Below are 7,256 nucleotides of genomic sequence, written 5' to 3' on the forward strand. Positions count from 1 at the left end.
GCACAGAGTGATGGAGGGGCACATTGTGATATGGAGGGATACATTGTGATTGAGGGAATGAGAGTGATGTAGGAGGGCAAAGTGTGATGAGTGATGGGGAACAATGTGATATGGAGGAGGCACAGTGTGATGAATGAGGGCACAGTGTGATATGGAGGGGGCTCAGTGTGATGAAGGGGGTCACAGTGTGATAAAGGGGGGTCACATTGTGATGATCAAGGGGCAAAAGTGTGAATTTACTAGTGAAAGGACCAGGGGAGAGCAGCTAGGAAAGGAGAGAGGGGGATACAGTCAATAAAGATAGGGGCACATAGGAACACTTCTAAATTTCCACTTCGACCACCTATTTAGACCTATCTGCAAGTCACAGCATAAATCAATGTTCATCAGACCTGACAACATTCTATACAGTCATTAGCTGTCCAGTTATGGTTAGCTTGTGTCCACTGTAGCCTCAGTTTCATGTACTTAACTGAAAAGGAGTTCAACCCAGTGTGGTCTTCCACAGCTGTAGCCCATCCATTTCAAAGATTGACATTGTGTGCATTTAGAGATGCATCTTCTGCATAACACTAGTTTTAACACATGATTATTTGAGTTACTGTAACCTTCCTATCAACTTGAGCCAGTCTGGCAATTCTACCTTGACCTCTTTCTTTAACAAGGCATCTACCTACCACTCACAGGGTATTTTTTCATTTTGTGCACCAGTCGCTAAACTCTAAAGACTGTTGTGCATGAAAATCTCAGGAGAATAGCAATTTCTGAGATACGCGAACCAACCCGTGTGGCACCAACAATAATTATATTTCTTTCCCACTCTGGTGTTCATTCTGAACAACAACTGAACTTCCTGACAATATCTACATGCCTTTATGTATTGAGCTGATGCCACATGATTGACTGAGTGGATATTTGCATCAATGAGCATGAATAAAGTTATATATATATATATATATATATATATATATATATATATATATATTAATTGTGGCAATTGGGACACTTTGCCACCTTATACTGGAGGAAAGAGTGGTGGTTTTCCTGGGAAACCACGGCCTAAAGGTGCAGAGAGGGTTAAATCTGCACACACACACACACACACAGAGCTGGAGACCTGGTCTAATCAATTAAGAAGTCAGCCAGAGCAATGCCTGACAGGAAGCTTAGAAAGCTGGGTTTCAACTAAGGGTGTGCACCGGCCACTTTTAGTGTTTTGTGTTTTGGGTTCTGATTAGCTTGAGGTTTTGGGTTCTGATTTGTTTTGCCAAAACACCCCATGAAAGGTTTTGGTTCTGATTTAGGGTTTTGGGTTCTGATTTTTTTTTAAAAAGCATAAAAAGTGCTAAAATCCATTTATTTTTATTTTTTTCACTCCTACGCTATTATTAACCTCAATAACAATCATTTCCACTAATTTCCAGTCTATTCTGAACACCTCACAATATTGTTTTTAGGTCAAAAGTTTGCACTGAGGTAGCTGGATGACTAAGCTAAGCGACACAAGTGGGAGGCACAAACACGTGGCCCAACACGTGGCAGGATCAGTGGACTTAAACAGCAGTACCACTGGACTTATACGGCAAGATCAGTGCCTTGCTTGCAGTCTCCTAGGTAACGCAAATAATCTGTACAAATATGCACACAGGGGCATGGCCAGTGAAATATGGAACACATACTTTATGGATAAACAATGTCAATACACTTGATGCCGAGAAGCTAACCAAATAGTTTTCTCCATACAAGATACTCCCAACTATTCACTGAAATACCTAGCTTTTATCACCACGTAAATGAACTCAGCAGTCAGATCCATAATAAAGTGTGTCATCACACAAGTCAGGTTCGGGATAGATTCATCACAGTTCAGGTAAATTTAAGTTTGACCACCTTTATGTTCATCAATATAAAAGATTTGAAAAGGTGTTTTTTTCTGCATCCTACTGAAAATCAAGCTACAGAGTATATGTTTATAGAAGCTTCAAATCCTAGATTAATTATTAAATATGCCCCATAGCATTATATTTCTTATCTTGCAGTGCAGCCCTTAAGGATTTTTTTTAAGTAACAGTGTTACGATTCATATACACGGGCACAACTGATCGCCCAATACAAGTGTGTGTGACACATATTAGTGAGGTCAGACAAAAAAGGTAACTTTACAAAAGTGCAAACCATGTACCTCTCACATTGCTTAAGATATTTTTACCTACATTCTTGTGAATGAACTTGCTTATTTTGCAAAAATCTGTGCAGTTCGGGGGGTTCTCTTGCTGATTGAGGGCTATGCATCCACTTGAAAAAATAAGCTGTTCTTAATTTTAGATGGTTAAGCACATTTTTAGGTGTAATACAATAAAAACATTATATATGTAGCAAAGGCATTCCTGACACTCTCTTGCTCTCAAATCTAATTTTAGAAGATAAATGGAAAAGGTAAAATGAATGTACAGGATAGTGCTGAAGTCACATTTTCACTCTTTACACTGTGCATATTTCCATGCAAAGCTCAATGCAACCACACAGTCAGATCCTAGTCATTGTTCAATCACATTTTTGTCGAGATTATATTAAAGTCTTCAGCTTTTAATACCAGCGATGTGCTTAAAAGTGAATAATTACCTTTATTTACGACCGGTTCCTTTTTTTTCCCTTTGCGAATTATTTAGCATTATTATTCAGGATTCAGCAGGACAGAGTGACAGGACACAGGAGCGCTAAAAAACCCAACCTCCCTATACTATCCGAGTCTCGCGAGATCCGACGGCGGGATTTGGAGTCTTCGCCTCGCTTTGACTGTTTCCCCCCACCGGAAATACCCGAACAGTGCTCGGATCGCCGTCGGATCCGCACTGTTCGGGTGGGCTTGGATTGCGATAATAAGGTCTGACTGGGACCTCAATCCCCAGAATGTCTTCCTGGATCCAAAGTTACCTCTCTGTGAAGTTTTCGTCCAAATACATCGAGTGGAAGGCTCAGAAAAAATTCCCTGGGTCAAAGATCTATCCAACGTACAGCAATAGGAGATCCGACTGGAACCCTAACCCCTTAAAACCTGTCCAGAATACAACTGCAGGCCTCACATTGGATTCATCCCTATAAGAACAAGGGTCTCCGAATACATAACCCAACAGACAAACAAATAAACAAACAGACCAATAATCTTTATATATGTCATCCAAATCCATCCAGTGGAAAGTCCAGAACAGGCTCCCCGGGTCAAAGTTCTGCCCAGCGTACACCAACAGTTGTTCTGACCGTAACACAAAACCACCTAAAACCTGGCCAGGATCCAACTGGACCACCTTACATTGGTTTCATCCCAATATATATAAATCAGCTTATTCCAATAAAAATTTTATTTTTCATTTTTTCAAATCCTGTAAGGTTTGCTATATTTTTTTCTGTCTGTTTAATACGTCCTCTATGGAATGCATCTAGTTGATTAACTGCTTGTGCGGGCACATTTACAACACACTCTCTTTGCACTATGCATTATTGAATTATTATATAATATTATAATCCACATCTCCCTGGAGAATGCAGCCCAGTGCTGACTACTCTGGGGTTAGTTGCCACTATGGCAGGGGGAGACCCATGCTGCAAAATTCTCTGCTATAGTGAAACCACCCCAGGCTGGCAAAGCCTAGTGCTGGTAATATTGAAATTGTTGTTAACCCATGTTTGCCCCCCCCCATTGTTTGGTAGTTCCTTTCTAGGCTTGCAGCATTACAGTCGGTTAAGGTTCAAAATAAAATATGATCTTATACCTATAGGCGCTACACAACCAGGATACATATAATTAATATATCTTAAACTTAAAACTTAATTGTCCATGTAATTTTAATTTCTTTGTTCCTTCACATGGGAAAAGTTCTGTATATTGACAAATGTATAATTGTATTCAGTTCATCAAATTATCCCCATTCCCTGTCCACATCAGCAGATTTTTTTATTTTCAAAATCATATGGTTGAAACAAAGAGAAAACAATCATCCCACAGTGCATTATCATTCAATCCAATTTAGTTTACAAACATAATAATAAAAACATAAAAACATATTTAAAAGAAAGAATCCTAAAGTAATATGTATTGGCCGCCTACCAAAAGAGACCGATGGTCTGTGTTTTGAAAACAATAGGGTCGATCTCCTTAGAGGATGATCACGCCTCACAGGATGCCTGACCGTCAATGCTGCAAAAGAAGGATCAACATCAGCGCATTTCGACATGCCAGTTGTCTTTTTCAAGGTATATATATATATATATATATATATATATATATATATATTTAAAAATGTCTCCCTTTTATAGTGTCATAGTTACCCTTCGCACCAAATCGGAAACAGTATCCTTATAACATTTCCAAATCTCTCATTCATTTATCCAATAGAAATCTCATAACAAAACAATCAAAGTATTTTATAAAATAATGTTTTATTAATAAATATATATATTCATCAGTTTCATTATTCTCCCCTTTAATCTGATCATGTGATCTTTTTAAAATCACCAAAGGAGAAATTCTTAATACATCTCTGTTTTTGTTTAGTCTGATCATGTGACTTTGCTAACCAATCACTGAGCTTCAATCTCGTCGTTAGTTACTCTAATCTTAGATATCTACATACATATGGCCTTTTACAGTCAATAGGAGGGACTATAGAATCGTAATTATTTACTATAAATATAGAGAACAGTAATTCTATTTAATAATGGGATTGTTTATATAGTTACTTTTTACACCTATCGGAAACACTATCCTAATAACATATACAAGTCTTTCGTTCATCATATAAAAATCTCATAACAAAGCAATAATATAAGTTTTCTATCTAATAAATGTATTATCAATGGACAGAGTTATATATTCCCCTATTACATTAGTCTCCCTTTTTGATCCGATCATATGATCTCTTTAAATCCCCAGAGAAGAAAATCCTAATACATCGCTGTTTTTGCTTAGTCCGATCATGTGACTTCTTTAGCTAATCAGAAAACTTAGATCTTGTCCTTAATTACTATAATCTTGAATGTTTATATACATATGGCTGTAAAATCGTAGCTATTACTGCAAATATAGAGAACTGTGATGCTATTTAGAAACGGGAACAGAAATTATATTATTCATATAAGATATGTATACATTTACTGCATTTAAGAATATCTTTATTAATTAAATTTTACTTAAAATATTCATATTGATGCAGCAGTCACTTGATCGCATCTTAAAACTTGTCTCTCTATGAACAAGAGTATATAGAATTTCGAAAACAATATTAAAATTTCAACTTTATATTAAGCATTTATTTTCTTTCTTTCCTAAGGAAGCATAATTTTTATATCTCTTTAATAATGAATAATTATTTTTACCTCCTATTAAACTTTATAAAGAAGGTGATTTATAGACCATAATGAAAACATAATATAATATATTCTATTAAATAATACTAATCTCATTATTAATGTAATGTGTGCCTAACCCTTTGGCTAAAATAATATAACACCAATATAAATTCTTTTTTAACAATATCACATATAAGTTGACCATATCCATTCAATGATCAAAAGATGTTATAGATTTCTTGACATATATTAATCATATTATAACTATATAACCAATACATTTATATGTTCACATCAACAATCCTAGATTTTTTCCTTATACAATAGACAGATCTCACTAACAATGTTATTGCAGAAGGTATTTAAACTGCCATATTACAAAAAACAATGACATTCAAAATCTACATTGAGATCATTGGGTGTCAAAGAATTCAATTTGTGGATCCAATACATTTCTTTCTTTGCTAATTTTGAAACAGTGTCTTTATCCTTCCAGTCAGGTTTTATTGTAGTAATACCCAAGCAGTGAATAATACCCTTTTCTGAGCAACTATGGTTTATCCTTAAAATGATTTGATAATGGACGAATAGATACACCCTTTTTGATGTTATAAAGGTGTTCAGCCATACCAATTTTCAAAGAGCGAGTGATACGGCCAATGTAATATTTATTGCACTTACATCTTAAGAAGTAAACCACATTTTTACTGTTGCAACTAATATATTGATTGATCTTATAATTTCCATATCCATTCAATGATCAAAAGATGTGGATAGATTTCTTGACATATATTAATCGTATTATAACTATAACTATATAAGCAATCCATTTATATGTTCACATCAGCAATCCTAGATTTTTTTCTTTATACAATAGATAGATCTCACTAACAATGCTATTGCAAGCGGTATTCAAACTACCATATTACAAAAACCAATGAAGTTCAAAATCTACATTGAGATCATTGGGTGTCAAAGAATTCAATTTGTGGATCCAAATACATTTCTTTCTTTGCCAATTTTGAAAACAGTGTCTTTATTCTTTCAGTCAGTTTCTGATATATTGAATATATTTTAATATATTGATTGATCTTATAATTTCTCCTTTGTATTTCAAACGCTGTAGTTTTATTCTTTTTATTGTCTGTAAATGTGTTTCTACACATTTTGCAGATTGAGACCCAATAAAGATGAGGCCCAATAGTGTTATCAGTGTTTTTTTTTATCATTTTTTCAATTTCTTTATGTTTGCTATTGAATCTCGTTATAAAAGACCATTGTTTATTTTTATGGGCAGCACGGTGGCTAAGTCTCACAGCGCTGGGGTCAAGAGTTCAATTCCCGACCATGGCCTTATCTGTGTGGATGTCAGGATTCAAACCCAGGGCTTCTGCCTCTGTGGACTGCTGCTCTACTGACTGAGCTATTCTGGCTGCTGGACAGTTCCTTGTATTCTGTGTTCTAGATCAGTTCCAGTGATCTCCTGATGTCTCAGCATGCCTTAGCCCCACCACCTTGACTTCCTATACAAGCCTGGCCAGTTCCTGTCTCCAGTGCCTGATTATTGTGCTCTGTGTCTGTGATCTAGCTCCTGTTGCTGTTTCTGATTACCAGCATTTACTACTCATGTACCGACCTTGGCTTGCCCTCTACTTCATCTCTGCCTCAACCATTGGACCTCTCCGCCTCTCTGTGTACCAAACCCGGCTTGTTTGACCTTTCTTACCATCTCACCTTCTGTTTGTCAGCCTTCCTCCCTGCCACTGGGCTCCTATCCTGTCTCCAGACCGTGACAGAATAATCAGGCCCAAAAATGGATCCTGCGGGAGTAGCTGCGCTAAATACTCTGAAAAATCAAGTAAAAGGAGTTGCAAGAGTTTGCCTGCATTTCTCAGAACAAGATCAGAGAA

General features: G+C 36.4%; 1 non-coding gene across 1 annotated transcript; it reads right to left on the minus strand.

Annotated features, from left to right (window-relative positions):
* Positions 1 to 1,796: 1,796 nt before the first annotated feature.
* On the minus strand, positions 1,797 to 1,868 carry LOC142104706 (small nucleolar RNA SNORD50). Its single transcript, XR_012679649.1, has one exon. It is a non-coding gene; the product is annotated as a small nucleolar RNA SNORD50 (small nucleolar RNA).
* Between the last annotated feature and the right edge of the window lie 5,388 nt (positions 1,869 to 7,256).

This window comes from Mixophyes fleayi, chromosome 10 (genome assembly GCF_038048845.1).
Source record: "Mixophyes fleayi isolate aMixFle1 chromosome 10, aMixFle1.hap1, whole genome shotgun sequence".
Classification (NCBI taxonomy): Eukaryota; Metazoa; Chordata; class Amphibia; order Anura; family Limnodynastidae; genus Mixophyes; species Mixophyes fleayi.